This window comes from Erinaceus europaeus, chromosome 3 (genome assembly GCF_950295315.1).
Source record: "Erinaceus europaeus chromosome 3, mEriEur2.1, whole genome shotgun sequence".
NCBI classification, from domain to species: Eukaryota; Metazoa; Chordata; class Mammalia; order Eulipotyphla; family Erinaceidae; genus Erinaceus; species Erinaceus europaeus.
In genome coordinates, this window is record NC_080164.1 from 146,282,806 (window position 1) to 146,306,546 (window position 23,741).

At 43.5% G+C, this 23,741-nt stretch overlaps 1 long non-coding RNA gene across 1 annotated transcript in view; it reads left to right on the forward strand.

Moving 5' to 3' along the window:
- Window positions 1-3,167: 3,167 nt before the first annotated feature.
- Window positions 3,168-23,741, forward strand: part of LOC132537556 (uncharacterized) — a 40,666-nt gene continuing 20,092 nt past the window's right edge. Inside the window, exons 1-2 of the long non-coding RNA XR_009549033.1 lie at window positions 3,168-3,255; window positions 11,220-11,392. This is a non-coding gene — a long non-coding RNA (uncharacterized LOC132537556). The remainder of the gene's footprint in view (window positions 3,256-11,219; window positions 11,393-23,741) is intronic.

The following is a 23,741-nucleotide window of genomic DNA, read 5'->3' on the forward strand; positions in this document are numbered from 1 at the left end:
GTTGCCAGGGATTGAACTTGGAACCTCCTGCTTGAGAATCCAATGCTCTTACCCACTGCGCCACCTCCTAGACCACAATATTCCTTTGACTAGAAGAATGAAAATGTGGGTAGAGGGTAGAAGGGTATGCCTTGCCATAAACTGTATTTTATTTTTTTTTACCAGAAATAACCTTTTATTTTTTTCCCAGAGAAACTTATCTATATTGCAGAGCAAACATCAAATTACAGAGCATCTGGTTTTAGTCCTAAGACTAAGATGACTCACTTTCTCTTGATCACATGGGCCCCTCCTATCTCTTTGAAGCCCCAGGCCCCATCCCTTCTTCTTCTTCTTTTTTTTAATCTTTTACTTATTTATTACTGGATAAAGACAGAGAGAAATTAAGAGGGGAGAGGGAGATAGAAAGGGACAGAGACAGAGAGACACCTGCAACCTGCTTCATCATTCATGAAGTCTTCCTCTTGTGGGTGGGGACCAGGGGCTTGAACCTGGGTCCTTAAGCACTATAATGTGAGCACTTAACCAGTTGTGCCACCCCCTGGCCCCGCCCCACACCTTCTTAGCTCAGGATACTGCTCCCTCCCTTCCTGATTTGATCTTGTAATTTACATCTATGTGGATTTCCTGTACATACATAATCAGATTTTCCCCCTTGTTAATCTGTCACTAATATGATTATTCAACCAAGCTGAGGAGACCCAAATGGTGGGGGAATTTGTCACTTCTCAACATCCATTGTCAAATTTTTGTCCATATTAGAAACTAATGTATAATGTGGATCAATGCAGAAAGAATGTCCAGGTGTTGTTTAGATCTCATGTCTGAAAAGTAGATGTTAAGCTGAATCCAAAAGTACTAAAATATCCCACATGGGTCAGTAGAGGAAAAACCACTTGCAAATTTACAAACATGATTCAATAGATGTCAGTTAGGAAGATCCAAACATTTAGGACATTCTAAGTCTACATATGGAAACACATGGAAATTTTGTCCAAGACTGCTCATTTTTCAGAAATGATTAAATGAAATTTTACTCAGGTTCTTCTAACAAAAACTTTCTGTGATTTCTTTTTTTAAAAATAAAGATTTAAAAAAAATATTTATTTATTCTCTTTTGTTGCCCTTATTGCTTTATTGTTGTAGTTATTATTGTTGTTGTTATTGATGTTGTTGGATAGGACAGAGAGAAATGGAGAGAGGAGGGGAAGACAGAGAGGGGGAGAGAAAGATAGACATCTGCAGACCTGCTTCACGGCCTGTGAATCGACTGCCCTGCCGTTGGGGAGTCAGGGGCTCGAACCAGGATCCTTACACCAGTCCTTGCACTTTGTGCCACCTGTGCTTAACCGGCTGCATTACTTCCCAAATCCCAATTTCTTTTTGTTTTTAATTTGCTTATTCATGTGATAGAACAGACAGAAATTGAGAAGGGGAGGGAAAGTAAAGACAGAGAGAGAGACAGAGAGAGACACTTGTAGCTCTGCTTCACCACTCATGAAGCTACCCCTTGCAATTGAGAATTGGGTCCTTGCACATTGTAACATGTGTGTTTAGCCAGGTGCACCATCACCTGGCCCAGCTTGATGTGATTTCTTGGAGCTGAAATAATATGAACAAAATTCAACACATTAGAAAAATGCTGATGTACATTTTCCTTGTATATGAGTACCATTATCAATAAGCAAATTGTAGCATTTTTTTTCCCTTTTCTGGAGCTAGAACCTGACATATGCACAACTTCACTGCTCCTAGGCTGACTTTTTTTTTCACTCAGATAGAAACACACAACACACACACACACACAGACACACACACAACACCAAACTTCCCTGGGAATCTCTGTGGCACTTGTGTGATGCCAGGGGTTGAATCTGGGTCTCGTGCATGCATGGCAAGACGGGAATCTTACTGGGTGAGCTACCTGTCCAGCCCCTATGTGTTCCTTTTTTAGAATTTGTGGACAGACGACCTGGACAGATGACCCCACCAATGTGTTCTGGAGCTCCGCTTCCCCAGAACCACGCCCTACTAGGGAAAGAGAGAGGCAGGCTGGGAGTATGGATCAACCAGTCAATGCCCATATTCAGCAGAGAAGCAATTACAGAAGCCAGACCTCCCACCTTCTGCATCCCACAATGACCTTGGGTCCATACTCCCAGAGGGATAAAGAATGGGAAAGCTATCAGTGGAGGGGGTAGGATACAGAGTTCTGGTGATGGGAATTGTGTGGAGTTGTACCCCTCTTATCCTATGGTTTTGTCAGTGTTTCCTTTTTATAAGTAAATAAATAAATAAAAAGAATTGGTGAATCCTAACTCAAAGTGAATGTGCGGACATTTCTTTCATGATCTTCCACTACAAAGAGCAGGAACATACAGTTTCTAACAGGTAACTTGGTCACAACACTATCCAGCCCACTCCTAGGCTCACAGCACCTCCAGTGTTACCCACTGTCCACCTCTTCATCAGCCTCCCCACCTGCTGTTTTCCTTATTTTTACACTGACTTGTCCCTGCTTCCAGAACACACCACGTTCAGTCCCACCATAGTGTCTTTACACTTTGGGTTCCCTCTTTGTGGTATGCACAGCCCATAAGTAGTTCTCACTGTGATTTATTTTTTTAATATTATTTATTTATTTGTATAGAGACAGGGAGAAACTGAGAGGGGGAGATAGAGAGAGAAAGAAAGAGACACCTGCAGACCTGCTTCACCACTTACCCTTCAGGTGGGGACCAGGGACTTGAACCTGGGTCCTTATGCACTGTAATGTGTACACTTAACCGGGTGCGCCACCGCCTGGCTCCTCTCACTGTGATTTATTACTGCAATAAAGAGCTCAGCTCACATTTCACCTCAGTAGACAGGACATTCCACTGTATCCTGTTTAAAGTATCAGGCTACTCCACCCAAAAGCTCTATGTCACATGTTGCTATTGTCTTCCTGCCTCCTTACTTTATCTACAACTTACTATTTATTTTAACACTCCTTGTGTTATTTTTCTGTCTTCCTAATAAGGGCAAAGACTTCATTCTCTCAGTCACTAGTGCAACCCTGGGTCAGGAATAGAATGTGGCACATCGTGGGTGTTAAATACATAGTTTTCACTTGAACACATAAGTCTCAGTTCCTGAAAACCAGGGGCAGTGCTTTTCAGCAGACTTGGGACATGCTTATCAGCAGTGGGGAAAAAGATCCCAGATTGTTCACTTTTTCAAAAACTGATCGGAGAGAAATTCACTCAGGTTCCTGTAAGTATGACATGTGGTTTCTCTGTTAGCACCCTCATAGTTGCTTTTGTTTTGCTTTGTACTTTTATCAAATAGGACAGATAGAAATTGAGAGGGGAGAGGGAGATTCAGAGGGAGAGAGAGTGATATGTACCCATAGACCTGCTTCACTGCTTGTGAAGTGTCCCCTCTGCAGGCAGAAAGCTGGGGTTCAAACTAGGGTCCTTAAGTATGTGTGCACTTAATTAGAATTTTACTGCTCATGAATTTTCAGTCTTTTTGCTTTTCACTTAAAATATTTTCATAACAATTCAGTAGAGCAACTAAGCCCTGACTCTCAGGGAATTTTACTAAATTTGTTAATATGTTTTTATTTATTTATTTTACCAGCACACTGCTCAGCTCTAGCTTCTGGCAGTGCTAAGGACTGTACCTTCTTCTAGCGTTTGCCCTTCTTCCGTAGCCAGTCAACAGCGTCAGGTTGAGCCTGATGTAAAGTTTCGAGACCTCCTTTGAATCTGGAGAGGTGGCAGTCGTTGACTATGTGGGTCATAGTCTGTCTGGAGCCGCAGGGGCAGTTCGGGTCGTCTCTGGCTCCCCAGCGATGGAACATAGCGGCGCACCGGCCATGGCCTGTTCGATAGTGATTGAGGAGGGCCCAATCATAACGTGCTAGGTCAAAGCCGGGTTGACGCTTTCAGGGGTCTGTGATGAGGTGTTTGTTCTTTACCTCAGCAGACTGCCAACTCTGTTTCCAAGAGTCTGGAACAGAGAAGTTCAGTGTAGGCGTAGGGGACCAGATTGGGTGACGAGACGTCAAGCGTTGGACAGGGTGGGCGAAGATATCCGCGTATATTGGCAGGTCCGGTCGAGCGTAGATGTGGGAAATGAACTTAGATGATGCCGCATCCCGACGAATATCTGTACCTAAGACCTTGGAACACCACGCATTAAAATCTTTTGCATAACCATTATGCTATCTCCCCAACCCTCTTGGACAATTTCAAACACCACTGAAAGCCTGCTTCCACCCAACTTGGATATACTTTAGTAAAAGGAACTCCACTTCCACATGGAACTAGGTAGGGATTTCTGGGACTTTTAGATCTTAGCTGATCCTTCCTGACCTATTATCCTGTGAGTTCTTTCTTGACCTCTTCTAGTGCTTCAGTTAAAGACCTTGCACTGCTCCCAGCTTTCCCAAACTTGGACACTGCCATGATTGCTCTGTGACCCAAGTATCTCACTGCTACTGTGCATCACCAGAGTCTTTCATTATAACCTCCTCTGGTCTTGGCATTGTATGAGGTGAGTCACACACTTCTCCAGGGCAAGAAGCAGCCTTACGCTGTCTTCTTGGTACAGTGCCTCCATCTAATATAAACTGGGTCAGCAGGTACACTTAGTCCATCCAGGGCCTCCCTGCATACAAACGTGTGTCCTTTTGTCTGTCTGACTATTAATATTTTGAAAGATATTTGCATGGAGTGCTCACAACCGCAGCATATACAAATAATCTTAAGAACCTCAGGAGTTAGGACAACTACTAATTGTATCTTCCTCTCACTGCTCTGCTGGAGCTCATATCAAATCATAGCTCAGATTATCTGGGGCCAAGAAGTCAGTCCATAGCTAGTTACTTCTGGAAATAGTCAACAACCTGGCTTGTGGCACACTCAGACTCTACAACATCCACTGACTGAAGCTGCCCCTGATGAGAAAGAAAGAATTACTACAGAGGGCCTCTTCTCAGAATTCTTCTCTGATTTTCTCCAGGGGCTCACAGGAAGCAGGGGGGGTGGGGGGGTGGGGGGGAAGGATGACAGGGTTTCTGTCAGGGCCAAGCAACTTGACATGAGGAAGGCCCGTTCTATCATAGTTCTGCTCTTCATTTGGGGGAAGAAGCTAACTCACTCCTGCAGACACAGCCCTAAAAAGAGGCCTGCGGAGGGAGGAAGGGCGGGACAGGAGGAATAGGCCTTGCCTTGCAGTCAGTTGTGGTACACCCAGTGAGGACCTGAAGGGACCCACAGGGCAGGTCAATTCTCCCAACAAGGTTAAAAGCCAGCCTCATAAGATGCAGCCCAGAGACTTCTTTAACTGAGCAGGGTAGTTGCTTTTTTTCTAGCTGTCATACTGAGGACACAGCCTGGGGGTGGCTGGGTGGGGTATAAAAGCTTGGGAGCAGAAGGTAGGAATCTGTCCCTATTGCTCTTGAAGGATGGTGGGAGATGATAAGAGAGCAGAGGGGAGGAGTGAGAGGGACTTGCTCAGTGCTGAGGGAGGGACAAGGAGTGGATGAGACCAAGACAATGCTGAGAACACAGTTAGGAATGGAGGTTGGTGCCATTCCCTATTCAGGTGCCAGATGCCGGGCTGGCTTCGTGGGCAGGAGAGAGACGACCAGGGACTCATGACTGAGCTGGGAAGCAGTTCAATCTTTATTGACGAGCGGGCATGCAGTTCAACAATCTAATCTCTGTTCATTAGAAAATACTGTCCTTTGTATCTCCTGAGGCAGAAGTGTCAGGAAGAGGAAGTCTGTAGGATAGGGGGTGGGGAGAAGGAAAAAGTGCATGAACCAGTGGGGATTAAACCAATGAAAACAATGATTATGTAAATAGACCACAGCGTTAAGCAATACAAACGAACCTAATGTGATGATCAGAACAGAAGGTCTTATAAGCAGAATTTAGAAGCATACCAGGTGGTGGCGCACCTGGTTAAAGGCACACACTGCAGTGCATAAGGACCCAGGTTCAAGCCCATGGTCCCCACCTGCAAGGGGAAAGCTTCACAAGTGATGAAGTAGAGCTGCAGGTGTCTATCTTTCCCCTCCCCTCTCAATTTCTGTCTCTATCCAATAATAAATAAATAAAATAAAATAAAATAAAAAGAAGAAGCATACCAACAGGTTGGGGTCACCTCAGATGCTCCCCATCTCACCCCACTAACCTGGGACCACCCCATCATGCCGACTCAAGGGGAGGAGATTTGGTTTTGAGCCTTGTCTCTGGCATGAATGGGTAGGAAGGTGCTTTGAGGGGAGTTGCAAAACAATATTTGAGAAGTAGCACCTGGGAGCAATTTTTTTTAATTTGTATGTATTTTGTGTTTCATTAGTGATTTAATAATGATCGACACGATTGTGGGCTCAGAGGGGTACAATTCCACAGGAGCAAATTTTACGCATCTCTACCAACTCAGTGATGTTGTACCAGCACCTTGAAATCAGCCTGGTGATTTTTTTTATACCAAGCGTATTGCAAACACTGCCAGCTAGTATCTCCTTCACCCACTATGTTGATTGTTAAATATTCACCAGCCTACCACATGCCTCGAAGCTTAGTTTCCTTCATCTGTGCTAAGGATGACAACAGTACCTACCCCACAGGACTATTGAAAGTGTTAAGTGGGATGATGTGAGATTCCCAGGAAGTGTCTGGTAGAGCCTTTCAGTCTAGGCAGTATGATAATCACCTTTTAACTCTTAGTCTAGTACCTTCAAGTTATTTCCAATCTAACATGCATATCACTCATTCACTCTACAAACATATTCAGCCCTGCTGTGTTTCAGGTAAATCTCCCTGCATCAGTTTCTCCATATTTTCCTACTTTATATGCTAATTTCTCCAAGCACACCTGTACTGCAGACCTATTCTGGATCATAAATTCTGTGGATGGAGAGAGAGGAGGAGAGGGGATGTGAGTGAGAGGACAGGAAACGCAGAGAAATGTAACTGGATTCTGAAGAACAGCTTCACCACTGCAAGGCCTGGGCTTTGCACCTGTTTGCTGCACTACTGCTTTGTTGTCCTGGAGATCTGATAGTCTCTTTGTGCTTCTGCTTATCTACAAGCAACAAAAAGTGAGCGGCTACACCTGTGTGTGTACCAAGCAGAGGTGCAGACACCACTACCACCCAGGTGGGGCTGGTTTTCAAGTCAAACTTTGATGGTCAAAGTATCTCTGATAGAAGACGCTATCTGCCGGGGCTTCGGGCGGTAGCACAGCAGGTTAAGCACACAAGGAGCAAAGTGCAGGACCCGAGTAAGGACCCAGTTCAAGCTCCGGGTTCGAGCCGCAGACTCCCCACCTGGGGAGGGGGTCGCTTCACAGGTGGTGAAGCAGGTCTGTAGGTGTCTATCTTTCTCTCTCTCTCTGTCTCCCCTCCTCTTTCAATTTCTCTCTGTCCTATCCAACAACAATAACATCAATGGCAACAATAATAATAACGACGACAACAACAAGGCCAACAAAATGGGAAAAAATGACCTCCAGGAGCAGTGGGTTCCCAATGCAGGCACCGAGCCCCAGCAATAACCCTGGAGGAAAAAAAAAAAAAGGAGGTGCTATCTGCTACTCGGTCTTCACTGATGCTGTTCAGGCTCTTTGCTGCCATTTCAACTTCCTGCTTGGCTTTCAGCTTTTCTTTTCTGTCGACACTATCACCTCCCAATAGAAGAAGGAAACAGAGGCTACACTGAAGCTGTGCTCATAAGCTGCCAACAGATTACAGACCTTTGATATATAAGAAAGCTGAATTGGGAGACTGACAATTTTTAAATCTCCTTTCACCAGACAATGGCAACCATAGACAGATTTTTTTTTTTTAGATGTATCCTTAGATAGAAAAGTCGGCATGGCTATGTTAGCCCTGACAGATAAATTCAGATTTCATATCATGGAACCCAAGTCTAGAAACCCATAGTAAGCACCCTAATGTTTGGGGTGCGAAATAAATAACAAAAGGAAAACAAATAGCTTCTGTCTAGGTCAAAGCCAGTCCCACTAATTCTAACCTAGGAAGGACAAGCAGGTTGGGATCGGAGACCATAACCTTGAGCCCTTCCCACTGGCCCCAATTCCACTTCTAGTGATGCTATGAGCTAAGAATGGGTGCAGCAAAGACAGAACAATCTTTTAATGGCTTGCATTTGGCCTTCATTTTATTTCATATTCCTATCTGGATTTCCCCCCATTTAATAACATTACAAACTGCATTCCTTATGGGGCAATAACCATACAGAACTTTGTCTCAGATCATAAGAACTAAGAGAAAACTTCACATGGCAGGTGCATTCAGAAATTGTGGCTACACAGAGCCACTTCATACATAGCACAGAGTTGACAAAAAATAATCCAATGTCCACTGTTCAGTTTGTCAAGATTTAAAATGATACTTTAGACGTTATTCTAGTACAGAACTAAAACTACTCAAGTTTCTGTACCTTGTTCATAACTTTTGGCAGCTCTCTGATTGATTCCATTTCGCAGAATTTACAAGGTATAATATCACAGCATCACTAATAGCATCTTACTGAGGCAATATGAATCAGGTGGAGTCTTACATTAGTGGTTGATTTTCTAATCAATAAGAATGTGAAGAGATAAACAGGAGTCACCTTTTAAATGTTACCTTGAAGCCTATAAACTTATCTTAATGACTTTTGCACACATTCTTTTGAGGGACTCCCAGGCAGTAAATCGCTTTGCATTCTGATTTCTAGAAATAACTGAGAGTGATTCAAAACCACATCTGGTGAGGATGATTGGAATCATGCAAGGAAATGCTCGTTTCATCAAAAAACTAGATATGACTACAAAATAACGTAGCTGATTTATAAACCATTCTAAAGGCAATTTTAAAGAGGAATTCTAGAACTATTTTGGGTGATGCAAGCATTTTCAATAAAAGTGTGCAAATGCCCAACTCAGCTACTCAAAAGAAAAAGCTACCAGTTAAACTCTGCCATGATCAACTGGGAGGGCTGAGAGGGAAACCCAAAGCAAAAACATTGCTTGCTTCAGATACCTCATGACTTATTCTCTCGGGAGGCCAAACACCACATATCAAACTGCTGGCCATATCTTGGCCCATATTTTGGTTTTCTTTCACTTGTGTCTTTTTCCCACAAGCACTCTAACTATTTAAACTGGGAGGCTTACATGTTTAAAACCTCATTTCTAATTAAGCCAGCAGGTTGTGCCATCATTATCAGGCATATTCTGGAACCCAGCTGAATCCCAGTTGTGCCACTTGCTATATGCATGACCTTCAATATATTTCATCTTACCGTGCCTTGGGGCTCAAAGTAATGCAAATGAGATTCCTCATCTGAAATATAAGAGCAATAGTAGTACTGCTTGCATGGGGCTATCATGAACTCCAAACAAGCTCATATATTTGCACCTAAGTTACCACCTCACAAAGATGCACCATCATTTCTACAGCAACAGCTCTCCTGTTCATACAGGGAAAACATACTTCAGTTCATCTTGGCTCCCACCTGGTACACTTCCCTCCCTTCTCTCACCTGCCTGGTCTGTGTGGGCATTTTCAGTCTGTAAATCCTGTCTTAAAATCATGGGTCTGGTCAAATAAGCACATTTCAAGCCTCCAGTCACTCAGTTATTAGCAGTGCTTGTTGGCTGCCCAGTCCATGGCCATTTCTCGTTCCCCTTAGGCCTGCAGCAAAGGCTCTGGGATAGTGCTCCGGCGAATCACAGCAAGTCCTCAGAGACTGCTCTCAAGGCACGCAGACTTGCAGGGCAAATGGATCTTGTTTCATTTTAAATATTATTTATTGGAGTGTCAGAAAAGCCATGATGTATTTCTGTTTTTCTATGCAAAGATGCACCGTAACTTTTCTAACAACTGGAGCCAACTGGGGTGGTACACCTGGTTGAGTGCACATGTTACAATGCACAAAGACATGGGTTCGAGCCCCCAGTCCCCACCTGTAGGAGGAAAGCTTTGTAAGTGGTGAAGCAGTGCTGCAGGTGTCTCTCTGTCTCTCTTATTCTCCATCTCCCCTCCCCCTCTTGATTTCTGTCTTTATCCAATAAATAAAGACAATAAAAAATTTTAAAAACTTTTCTTAAAAAATGTTTTACTGTCTTTATTTATTGGATAGAAATAGCCAGCAACTGAGAGGGAAGGGGGAGATAGAGAAGGACAGAGAGCTGTAACATTGCTTATAAGAGACAGCTGTAACATTGCTTCTTCACTTACAAAGCTTTCCCCCTACAGGTGAGGCCTGGGGGCTCAAACCCCAGTCCTTGTGAATCCCAGTCCTTGCATATTATAACATGTGTATTCAACCAGGTGCACCACCACCTGCCCCCAAAAAAACTTTTCTAACAACCCAATATTTTACTTTAATGAGAAAGAGATACAAAAGGAAAGATAGAGAAAGAAAGAATTCAGAGCAATACTCAGCTCTGGCTTATGGTGGTGCTGGGGATTGGTGGAACCTGGGACTTCTGAGTGTCAAGCATGAAAATAAGTTTGTATAACCACTATACTATGCCCCCCCCCCAGCCCAGCAAATGGAATGTTTTTTCTCTCATCTCTAAATGGTTTCTCCAGGGATAGTTCTTTTATCTCTGATTGGTTTCCTTCCAGGGATAGTTGTTTGTTTGTTTGTTTGTTTTTGGTCTCTAACTGCTTTTCTTCCAGGGTTAGTGGTAGCGGGAACAAGTTAGAACTACCAATTAAAAAAATATTCCTAAGTCTTCCCATCCAAATTGTCTTTTCTTGTTTGTTTGTTTAAAACCATAGGCTGTTGAAACATCTATTGAACTCTCCATCAGGACTGATGTAAATAGTCTTTTGGAGATTACTTCATCTCTCATTTTTGTTTCCTCTCTGTTATTTTCCGATTGGTGTCTAGGTGTATGAGGATGACACTGTGCTCCGGGGTGGATGGGTAGGTGGGAGGAGGACTTGCAAATAAGTCCTTGCGGGTAATGTTTTCCTGAACTGCCACCAGCTGCTCAGCCTGTTGTCATTCTCTGGTTGAAACCAGACGTTGCTTGTCTTGGCTTTGCCAAGGCCTGGTATTCCCACTCTCCACTAGCTTGCCTCCTGCCCCCAGATTCCGTGATCTGACTCACTTCCCAGCACTCTTAATTTCTAGTCCACTGGTCTAGAGAAAGTCCCCCAAAAGCCTTTAATTAACCTCCACCCTTACTGCCTACAGGTGGATCCCTGTAGAAAGAATCTGCTGAGAATAGCGAACAGTCCCAGAGAAGAGGCCACTACCCCGCAGACAAGGGAATGAAATCGCAAGAAGGTGCAGGAACATAGCTGCTTGCTGGGTCTCCTGGCTGTCCCCAGAGAGGTGACAGAATCCTTGAGTACTGTAATAGTCAGGTGTGTGTGTGTGTGTGTGTGTGTGTGTGTGTGTGTGTGTGTGTGTATGATGGGAGAGGGAGGAATCAAAAACAGAGGAGGAAAAGCAAAGAATGTATTCACTGGTTCCTCTCCAGTTCCTCTCTCTCTCTCTCTCTCTCTCTCTCTCTCTCTGTGTCTGTTAAAACATTAGCCCCCAGGTTTAAACTCTTCCAGGCTGTATTTCCAGTCCCTCCACGGGGACGAGTCCCTGTTGGCATCTGCGCTAGGAAGCAGCAGGCTTCTGGCTTAAGCTGTGAGGGCCTCCATAGAGCCCATGCTTCAACGAGAGGGCGAGGTCAGGAGTAAGTCCCAGGGTGAGTCGCATGTTTAATCCACATTGCTGCAGGCTGAGCCAGCCAGGCAGCCACAGCAACTGGTCCAACAATGAGAAAAGAGTGGTGGCTGATGGAAAGGGTCCAGGATGACTGACAGCAGACCCCACACGGCTGGCCTAGGAGCACTTGGTCAAAGGAATCTGAGGAGACCCATCAAATAGGTGCAGTAACCCCCATCCCCGGGCTGTTGTAGAATTGTCTGAGTCTGAGGCATCACAATGGCTCAGAGAGCAGCTCTGTTAGGTACTTTTCAGCTCCTTCCATAGCTTTAAAAAACATTTATTTCATTTGATTATTTTTTATTTTTTTAGTATCCTTATTTATTGGCTAGAGACAGCCAGAAATTGAGATGGTAGGGGGAGACAGAAAGGAAGAGAGACTCCTGCAGCACTGCCTCACCACTTGTAAAGCTTTCTCCCTTGCAAATAGGAACTGGGGGCTCAAACCAGGGTCCTTGTACACTATAATATGTGTGTTCAACCAGCTGTACCACCACCCAGCCCCTTATTTCATTTTAATAAGAGATATGCAAATAAAAAGATACACAGAAAGAGAACAGAACAGTCCTTAGCTTTATGGTGGTGCTGGGGATTGAGCCTGGGACCTCAGAAGCTCAGTTACTAGTGCCTCCCCAGCCCACCCTCCCTGTCTTAATCAGTGCCGTGCTGCTCAGTCTGTGTGGTTAAGTGGCCTCAAGTCACTGGAGGATCAGGGCATCTGAGGTGACCCCCTTCTTCTCCCAGAGTTCTGTGCCCTCAGTATTGTCCTGGTCCTATCCATTCCGTGTCCCTCCTGCACTGGAGAAGCCTCTCTCATTCCTCCCCTCCTACTGCCTTATCATCTCCCATCATTCCTCAAGAGGAGGAGGGGCAGAGGTTACTGCCTTCCACCCCCACAATTTCCTGTCATCCTGGACTCAGCAGCAGCCTGTAGCCTACTTCTCAGGGCTGTGTTTGCAGGAGTGAGTTAGCATCTTCCCCCAAACAAAGAGCAGAGCTTTTGTGAGAAAGGAAGTCCTCTCAAGTCAGGGTTGCTTGGCCCTAACACAAACCCGTCACCCAGTGTGCACCTGGTAAGAGTCAGGGAAGAACCCACAATTAGGTGTATAATCTGTAGTTCCAAAAAAAAAAAAAAATCTGTATTGTTCTCACAGTAGGCCCTTGGGGATTTGTTAACAAAATCTTGTTGGTTGAATTCTTTTTGTAAACTTGTATGACATCTAACACAACCGGCCCATCAACTGTCCCTGGCCTAGTATTCATAGTCTTAATGATAACAGGTGGACCTGCTATCTTAGTTGACTGGAAAGTTCAAGAAAATTTGTGAGATTTTGCAGATTTTCTCTCAATTCATCATAAAATATTAAAGAGAAAGGCTATAACAGCATGAGCAAAAGGATTCAGCAGGGAATTTATGAGGAACAAATCATCAGGTAACAGGAGAAGATTAGATTCTTGGGGCCAGGGAGATAGCTCAGCAAAACAGCAAAAGACCTGCAAGTTGGAAACCCCAGAGGTTCAATGTCTGGCATCACCATATGCCAGAGCTGAACTGTGGTCTGGTTACCCTCACACTCTCATAACAGTAAATACTCTTTAAAATTAGCCATTGTTACTGTGGAATTAAAATTAGAGAAAACTTGGATATTAAAAGTATTGTAAACCTAAAGAATCCAGCAAGAAACTTTTGGAAATCATCAGGCAATACAGTAAGGTGTCAGGCTACAAAATTAACATTCAAAAGTCAGTGGCATTCCTCTATGCAAACACTAAGTTAGAAGAAGTTGAAATCCAGAAATCAATTCCTTTTACTATAGCAACAAAAATAATAAAATATCTAGGAATAAACCTAACCAAAGTTGTGAAAGACTTATATACTGGAAATTATGAGTCACTACTCAAGGAAATTGAAAAAGACACAAAGAAGTGGATAGATATTCCATGTTCATGGGTTGGAAGAATTAACATCATCAAAATAAATATACTACCCAGAGCCATCTACAAATTTAATATTATCCCCATCAAGATCCCAAGCACATTTTTAGGAGAATAGAACAAATGCTACAAATATTTATCTGGAACCAGAAAAGACCTAGAATTTCCAAAACAATCTTGAGAAGAAAGGACAGAACTGGAGGCATCACACCTTCAGATCTCAAACTGTATTATTGGGCCACTGTCATCAAAGTTGTTTGGTACTGGAACATGAATAGACACACTGACCAGTGGGGAATAGAACTGAGAACCCAGAAGTGAGCCCCCACACCTATGGACATCTAATCTTTGACAAAGGTATCCAGACTATTAAATGGGGAAATCAGGGTCTCTTCAACAAACGGTGTTGGAAAATATGGGCTGAAACATGCAGAAAAATGAAACTGAACAACTCTATTTCACCAAATACAAAAGTAAATTCCATGTGGATCAAGGACTTGGATGTTAGACCAGAAACCACCAGATACTTAGAGGAAAATATTGGCAATACCCTTTTCTGCATAAATTTTAACGACATCTTCAATGAAACAAATCCAATTGCAAGGAAAACTAAGGCAAGCATAAACCCATGGGACTACATCAAATTAAAAAGCTTCTGCACAGCAAAAGAAACCAATACCCAAACCAAGAGGCCCTTCACAGAATGGGAGAAGATCTTTACATGCCATCCGTCAGACAAGAGGTTAATAACCAGAATATATAAAGAACTTGCCAAACTCAACAAGACAACAAATAACCCCATCCAGAAATGGGGAGAGGACATGGACAGAATATTCACCTCAGAATAGATGCAAAAGGCTGAGAAACACATGAAAAAATGCTCCAAGTCTTTGATTGTCAGAGAAATGCAAATACAAACAACAATGAGATATCACTTCACTCCTGTGAGAATGTCATACATCAGAAAAGGTAACAGCAGCAAATGCTGGAGAGCTTGTGGGGTCCAAGGAACCCTTCTGCACTGCTGGTGGGAATGTCAATTGGTTCAACCTCTGTAGAGAACAGTCTGGAGAACTCTCAGAAGGTTGGAAGAGGACCTACCCTATGATCCTGCAATTCCTCTCCTGGGGATATATCCTAAGGAACCCAACACACCCATCCAGAAAGATCTGTGTACACATATGTTCTTAGCAGCACAATTTGTAATAGCCAAAACCTGGAAGCAACCCAGGTGTCCAACAATAGATGAGTGGCTGAGCAAGTTGTGGTCTATATACACAATGGAATACTAGTCAGCTATGAAAAATGGTGACTTCACCGTTTCCAGCCGATCTTGGATGGACCTTGAAAAATTCATGTTAATTGAAATAAGTCAGAAACAGAAGGATGAATATAGGATGATCTCCCTCTCACTCAGAAGTTGAAAAACAAGATCAGAAGAGGAAACACAAGTAGACCTGAACTGGAATTGGCATATTGCATCAAAGTAAAAGACTCTGGGGTGGGTGGTTGGGGGGGTGAATACAGGTCCAAGAAGGATGACAGAGGACCTAAAGGGGGTTGTATTTTTATATGGAAAACTGAGAAATGTTATGCATGTACAAACTATTGTATTTACTGTCAAATGTAAAACATTAATTCCCCAATAAAGAAATTTCAAAAAAAGTATTGTAAGGTGTGAACTAGCTGGGAATAAACAGTGTAAATGATGATTTATTTTTATTGGGATCCTTTCTGGTGGTCTTGCAGGAGGCATAGTGGTTAAGTTGTTGGCCTGTCATGTAAGCAGTCTCAAAGTTCAGTCCCTAGCAGCATGTGTGTCTGAGTGATACTCTGGTTCTCTTTTCTCCCTTCCATTCTCTCTCATATTAATAAACAAATAATTTTTAGAAAAGAAACCCGAGCTGTCTAATTCATACCCCTATTTAAAATCTTTTAATCAAAGTAATGTATTAGTTATGGAAGACACCCCAAAAAAATCTCACTTACCATTAAGTCATGAGCAATAGGCAAAGTATCCAACTACATGTTACTGACCACTGCTGTGTTTTGGGGACATGGCATCAAATTGAATCCAGATCTGCCGCATTAGGAGAATCTGAATCAGTTCTACTCCAAGAAACAGAAATTACATATTTGGGAAGTGCTGGCTCATTGGAAATGTGGCATTCCTGTGCCTTTTAATTTTTTTATTCAATGTCTTAAAAAACAAGGTCCTTGAAGTGCCAAGTTGGAATCAGGAATATTCTTAAAAGTTGTGTTCCTAGCATCAAATTGCCCAAGAGAAACTGTGCAAAGCAGGTCTCACATGTTAAGATCATCACCCAGACAAGCAGGAACAATGCTGTAGTTACAATTCACCCTCCTTGGCTTCAGCTGCGCTTCATTCTAGCAAACACTCGGCCATCTGCTGACACCAACAGTTACCTGGGTAGGAATCATAAGGTTCCCAGACAGCCTGGCACCCCTAAACAATCAGAGCTATGTCAGGGTTCTGCATGTCATCGTTGAAGTCCTCTCCTCAATCAGTTCCAGAAACACATTTACAGAGAAAAATGAGGCATAATGATATGATATATAATATTGTCAACTGTGAGTTCCTTTGGACACTTTCCATGTAAGTTGCTTAAAACCTAATTTGAAGTGGCAACTAGCTTTCCCTTCTTTACTTTAGGAAGGAATCAGATCAAGCAGAAATGTGAAACATTGGAGATGCAGAATGTTGGTAACAATTTACAATGTGGGGAAAAGGTCAAAATCTGTACAGTAGCCCATGTGTTCATCAGAGAAACAAACTCAGATCACTAGATTAATTTTTAAATAAACAAGTATATTCCCCTAAGAAGCCAGAACAAAAAAAAAAATACTGGACGGGGTCCCACTGAGCAAAACCTGATGTGATAAAGTGGTATGTAGAGCTGGCAAAACAGCTTCCTTGGATAGTGAGCTGCTTTGCCACATGCACAGCCCACATCTGAGCCCAGCACACTGAAGGAATCTTCAGTGCTGTGGGCTCCCTCCCTCTATTTCTCTCTTTCTCCCACCCTCCCTTCCTTACTCTCCATATACATGCTTGTCTATTTTCTATATTAAAAAAAACACCTAAAAATAAAATTGAAAACCCATTCTTCCTATGAAATCAGGTTTTGAATCAGCCTACAGGTTCTTGAGCAGATCAAGGTGGTTTTTTTTTTTTTGGGGGGGGGCTTCCTACTATTTCCCCCTCTGAATTTCTTTCAGGCACTGTGTTTTTTCTAGTCCTAAAATTCCTATCTGGTTGTATTTTGTAGTTCCTAATTCTTTGTTCTGATTTTCTCTTCTTTCCCATTAGTATGACATTTTCATTTACATTACTTGAGCTAGTGATAATAGCCACTTAATCTTCCAGATAGAAAGATTGAGACAGAGAGGGATTATGGGTGGAACCACAACACTGAAGCTTTTCTCAATGCACTATGGGCCAGGTGCCTGCCTGGGGAGTGTACATAGCAAAGTTGTCCACTTGCACATTTTAAATTTGCAGCCTGGGGGAGTCGGGTGGTAGTGCAGCGGGTCAAGCGCACGTGGCGCAAAGCACAAGGACCGGCATAATGATCCCGGTTCGAGCCCCAGCTCCTCACCTGCAGGGGAGTCGTTTCACAGGCGGTGAAGCAGGTCTGCAGGTGTCTGTCTTTCTCTCCCCCTCTCTGTCTTCCCCTCCTCTCTCCATTTCTTTCTGTCCTACTGAACAACGATGACGTCAACAGCAATAATAATTACAACAATAAAAACAATAAGGGCAACAAAAAGGAAACAAATATTTTTTAAAAATAAATTTGCAGCCTGGGAGGTAGTGTGGTGGATGGTACATTGTATTCTCCGGCTTAGGCTCCCCAATTTGAGCCCTGGTATTGCATGTTTCAGAGTGATGCTCTGATTCTCTGCCCCCTCCTGTTTCTCTCATTAATAAATCCTTAAAAACAAAACCATTTTTAATTTAAGATTCTTGTCAACTACTCTTATCACCTAGATTATGAGCCCCTACTGAGAATCTGATGCTTTGAGAATGGGCCACGCTGACAAACTTTGCTTCAAGTCACAAGCCCCTTTTGAGGGGCAACTCTAACTTCACTTTAGTTTTATTCTGAAATACTTGAAACTGCTGCACACCTGCCCAGATCAGGGATTAGCTGAAATTTGCAGTTATACTCTGGAATTCCTGCTTCATCCATTTTGGCTCTGATTCTTGAATTCGTCTTTCACCACCCACTCTCTAGTAGTGCTGAAATGTGCCCTCTGGTTCTTTCCAATGTTGCAGATCTTCCATCAAACATTTATTCTCCTCGTGTAGGGCTATAAACTGCCCTAGATCATTTTGTGGCACCCCTAGCATACAAGTGCTAATTTCCCACTAGACTCCACCTGCTGTTACTCAGTGCCTTCACAAAGTCCATTTTGTCTGCGGTATTCAGTAACTACTGCTCATAGGTGTAGTTGTTTTTAGTTTTATTTTTCAAGTTTAACTTGTATGTGTCTAAGTTTGGTTTCTTTATATTTATTTGTCCTACTTGGGTGTTTGTTACATCCTTGAGTTGAGACTTGCTGTTTTTATTTAATTTTGGAAAATTTTTGAACATTATCTCTTTAAAGATTGCTTTTATCACTGTTTCCCAGGACTCCAGTTATATGTACATGACTTTTCACTGCACCATAAGCCTTTTGATTCATCTCTTTATGTATTTGTGTTTCCAGTCTTTCTGACATATCTTATTCCATCAGTAGTTCTAAAGTGTTTTTAATCTTGTGTTCTTTTAAAAATAGCTTTATTTATTTGAGACAGAGAAAGATTTAAAAGGGAATGGAGGGGAGATAGGGAGAGAGAGAGAGAGAGAGAGAGAGAGAGACCTGAAGCCCTGCTTCACCACTCATGAAGCTTTCCCCCTGCAGGTGGGGACCAGGGGTTGAACCTTGGATCCTTGTGCACTGTAATGTGAGCACTTAACCAGGTGCACCACCACCTGCCCCTGTTTTTAATCTAACTGATTTCACTGAGTGGTTATTATATACTCAGGCAATAGGACAGAGAGAAATTGAGACAGCAGGACCCCCCAACACTTCATCTGCACTATTCCAGCCTTTAGATCCATGATTGTTCAACAATTTGTTTGGCTTTGTATGTTAACTCTCTTGTCAGCCACCAGGTTCCAGATGCTAGCATGATGCCGACCAGACTTCCCTGAACAGACAACCCCACCAATGTGCCTTGGAGCTCCGCTTCCCCAGAGCCCTTCCCCACTAGGGAAAGAGAGAGACAGGCTGGGAGTATGGATTGACCTGTCAATGCCCATGTTCAGCAGGGAAGCAATTACAGAAGCCAGACCTTCCACCTTCTGCATCCCACAATGACCCTGGGTCCATACTCCCAGAGATAAAGAATAGGAAAGCTATCAGGGGAGGGGATGGGATACGGAGTTCTGGTGGTGGGAATTGTGCAAAGTTGTACCCCTGTTATCCTATGGTTTTGTCAATGTTTCCTTTTTATAAATAAAAAATTAAAAAAAAAGAAATTGAGACAGCAGGGGGAATTAGAAAAATTCTAGAAATTTGTTTTTTATATTTTATTATTAGTGATTTAACAGTGGTTTAACACTTTGCAATATTTCATGAGTATAGTTTCATGCTCATTACAGTTCTCCAATTTTAATTTGATAATTTTTTAATAGTTACTACAGTTTCCAATTCTCTGCTGAAACATAAACTAATGTGGCAAATACCCACTGCTTCAGAGAAAGACCCCAAGTTCAGCCTGAGCAACTCATGAATGTGGAAAAGGGATATCTATCAGTGTATGCTCTCCCTCCCCACCACCACTTTTTTTTTTCTTCATTGAGGGATTAATGGCTTACAGTCAAAAGTAAAATACAGTAATTTGTACATGCGTAACATTTCCCAGTTTTCCATATAACAATTCAACCCCCACTAGGCCCTCCTCTGCCGTCATGTTCCAGGACCTGAACCCTCCTGCCCACCCCAGTCTTTTTCTTTGGTGTTGTACACCGTGTTCTTGATGAGGGCTGTGATTTCCTCCACTCTGTGTGAAATGTGAATAATGACCATGTTCAGCTAATGTGCCAATTGGGGAAAAGTAAGAATTTTGGAGTAGAACCTGTCCAACATCATGACATCCCCCCCCTTTTATTCCTCTTCCTCCTCTTATAGTGGAGCAAGAAACATTTATTAAAGTGAAAGTACAATTGCTTCTCGGCTCCTCGGCGTTTTGGCTAAGATCAAGTGTAAAGTGAAAGTATAGATTAGTAAAGTTAAACAAAATAGAAATATATTCTAAATGGGTTGGATGGGACTTCCTGACATGGGAGGCACCGCCATAAAAAATTATGAGAGAGAGAGTAGAACCAGAGTACCACTCTGGCATATATGATGCCAGGGATCCAACTCTGGACCTCATGCCTCAAGAGTCCATCACTTATCCACTGTACCACCTTCTGGGCCACCACAATGCATTCTTTTTTTTTAATTTATTTTTTATTTAAGAAAGGATAAATTAACAAAACCATAGGATAGGAGGGGTACAACTCCACACAATTCCTACCACCCAATCTCCATATCCCATCCCCTCCCCTGATAGCTTTCCCATTCTCTATCCCTCTGGGAGCATGGACCCAGGGTTGTTGTGGGATGCAGAAGGTGGAAGGTCTGGCTTCTGTAATTGCTTCCCTGCTGAACATGGACGTTGACTGGTCGGTCCATACTCCCAGTCTGCCTCTTTCTTTCCCTAGTAGGGTGGGTCTCTGGGGAAGTGGAGCTCCAGGACACATTGGTGGGGTCTTCAGTCCAGGGAAGCCTGGCCAGCATCCTGATGGCATCTGGAACCTGGTGGCTGAGAAGAGAGTTAACATACAAAGCCAAACAAATTGTTGAGCAATCATGGACCCAAAGGTTGGAATAGTGGAGAGGAAGTGTTAGGGGGGTACTCACTGCAAACTCTAGTGTACTTCTGCTTTCAGGTATATATTTTGCAGTAGTTTATGGATACGTATGAACATATGCTCTCTCTCACAGAACCTGGTCTATATCTAGGTTTTGGGACTTTGTTAGAAAGTGAACCACCTGGGATGGAATTAGAGAATACTATGAAAGGAAAGGTCTCACCTGAGTAATGAAGCTGAAGGGTTGTCATTCCACACCTGAAGTCTCTGGACACAGTCTGAGCTGAAGCATGTTGAGGTGGCAATCGTTGCGTTGATTAGGTTGAGATCAGCAGATACAATATTATTTGATATGGATTGGGAGAGGCATGCGGGAAATTGGGCCCTATCCTAAGGTTCCAGGACTGGGAGAAATATAGGCTCTATAGTGGAAATGTGAGGTTCCTGTTGTCTTAGGGTTCAAAAAGACAATGGATAGTTATTGTTATCATCACATTATTTGGCAATTGGGTTAACTTTGAAAAGTCCTTTTGTTAGGGTTTGCTATATAGTACCCAGTATCTTGTATACAGCTGTGCCACCGGTTGCTTCTGCTCTACTTGGTCTAGGCTTTTGAGAGAGTCTGCATATCAAATGCACAGCCTATATATTAAAAAGACTCAGTCTGTGTTTTAAAAACTTCGAGTCATACAATTAATTTTCTCCCTCTTCTTCTAGCGTTTGCCCTTCTTCCGTAGCCAGTCAACAGCGTCAGGTTGAGCCTGATGTAAAGACCTCCTTTGAATCTGGAGAGGTGGCAGTCGTTGACTATGTGGGTCATAGTCTGTCTGTAGCCGCAGGGACAGTTTGGGTCGTCTCTGGCTCCCCAGCGATGGAACATAGCGGCGCACCGGCCATGGCCTGTTCGATAGCGATTGAGGAGGGCCCAATCATAACGTGCTAGGTCAAAGCTGGGTTGACGCTTGCAGGGGTCTGTGATGAGGTGTTTGTTCTTTACCTCAGCTGACTGCCAACTCTGTTTCCAAGAGTCTGGAACAGAGAAGTTCAGTGTAGGCGTAGGGGACCAGATTGGGTGACGAGACGTCAAGCGTTGGACAGGGTGGGCGAAGATATCCGCGTATATTGGCAGGTCCAGGCGAGCGTAGATGTGGGAAATGAACTTAGATGATGCCGCATCCCGACGAATATCTGGCGGGGCGATGTTGCTAAGAACTGGCAGCCATGGAACTATTAATTAACTAGTGATTTATATGACTACACTTAACTAGGAGTGTACATTAATTAACTAGTGATTTATATGACTACACTTTACTAGGAGTGTACATAAACACCATTCCCACCACCAAAAGACTGTGTCCCATCCCACCCACCCACCCCCACCCCCCACCAGCCCACATGTCTACCCCTTAACTTTTACTTTGGTGCCCTACTTTCAATTTAGTCAGATCCTGCTTTTAGTTTCCCTTTCAGATCTTCTTTCTCAACTTCTGTTGATGAGTGGGATCATCCCATACTCATCTGTATCTTTCTGACTTAGCTCACTTAACATAATCCCTTCTAGCTCTGTCCAAGACGGGTCAGAGAAGGTGGGTTCATTGTTCTTGATAGCTGTATAGACCACAATGCATTCTAACACATCTTCCCCCATTAAAAGCACCCAGACATGACCAGACTCCTTAAGGGCTCTCTGACTCTTATGTGGGGAGTTCTTTCAACTTCTTACCAAATAGGAAAAATAATCTGGAAAGTGACAGGGGTACCAGAGCTGTCATTTGCACTTTCAACTTACAGCAAACTAGTGTGAAGCTCAGATGACAACTTAGACTTGCAGCTGGGGTAGGGGACAGCCTGACAGCACTACGCACATAGCCTGTGGGAACTAATGCTATCTCCAGGCAGACACTGTTAGGAGCAAGCAAATTGTGTGGTGGTATTGACAAAAGCATGTGCATCTAACTGATGGTGGCTTTCTAAGTGAGCCCCACATTCCAGTAGGATGGCCAACTAAGCAATAGCCTCACTCCACCGACCTCAACTCACTGACTGCCAGCCAAACCTAAACAGCACCACTTGAAGCAAGAGGAAACGCTGCAGTGGCAGGCAGCTTTGAGTGGCGGGTCCTTTCAGCCTAGGGATGGGGGGGGGGGGAGTATACTCTAAGCAATGCAACTGCTGAACAGCAATAACTTTAACAATTGAACTGGATGGAGAAATATAGGCTGTGCGCAAAGCATGTCATTTCTAAAGAGGGGGAGAGAGCACAAGTGCTCAGCTAGCCTGTGGGGTCTGCTAGCCCCTGAAGGCCAGCAGCGACGCCTGTAATGGGAGCCGTGATCCAAACGGTATGAGCTTTGGGTCTTTGTGAATTTGTTAGCAGGTCAGCCTCCTGCTGCTGTCCCTCACACTATCCTCCCGGGGTAAGGAAGCCAAAATAAATTAAGCAAATAGACACAAAACGCAGTGGTTCTCAAGATACTGTTGAAAGTGGGTCCAAAATGTTTTAGTCAGTTCTCTGCTGATGAGTACAGCTGCAGCTTTCTCATCACAGTTTTAAAGATATCCAAATCCGGGCAATTTGAAGTCGTATCAGAAAATGTCAGAATAAAAAACAAACACTCTCCTCTACACCTCCATGTCCTCTCTAACCAGGGGTCCTTGCACTAAATCTCCCTGCAGCCATACTGTCTGTCCTTCTCACATCCCAGCACCTCATCCTTCCACTCTTCTTCCAGTATCTGTGGGGTCTTCCTCTTATGGGTGTTCTCCTTTCCGTGAAATACCCAAGCGCTGGGCCCAGAGGGGGAATGCCCCTAGAGAACAGGCACAGCATGCTCACACCTGCAGGAAATGTGCTATTTCCATCTGGTGAGGCAGGCTGAAGGCCACAGGCTCCAGGAGGCAGCAGAGAGGGGCAGAGTAACCTGTCTGGTGGAATCTTTGCAATGTGGGTGACAGACATCTCCGTAGTTTTTACACCTGGAATCATGCTTTATCACCTCTTGCTCCAGGTACCTGGCTCAGTACCTGCCATAGACTATGCTTTTAAAGCCCATTCCCCTTCCCCCCCTCTTTTTTTTCCTGCTGGGATCCTTTTACTAGTTATATTTCTTCCAAGATTAGATGAGATTGGGTG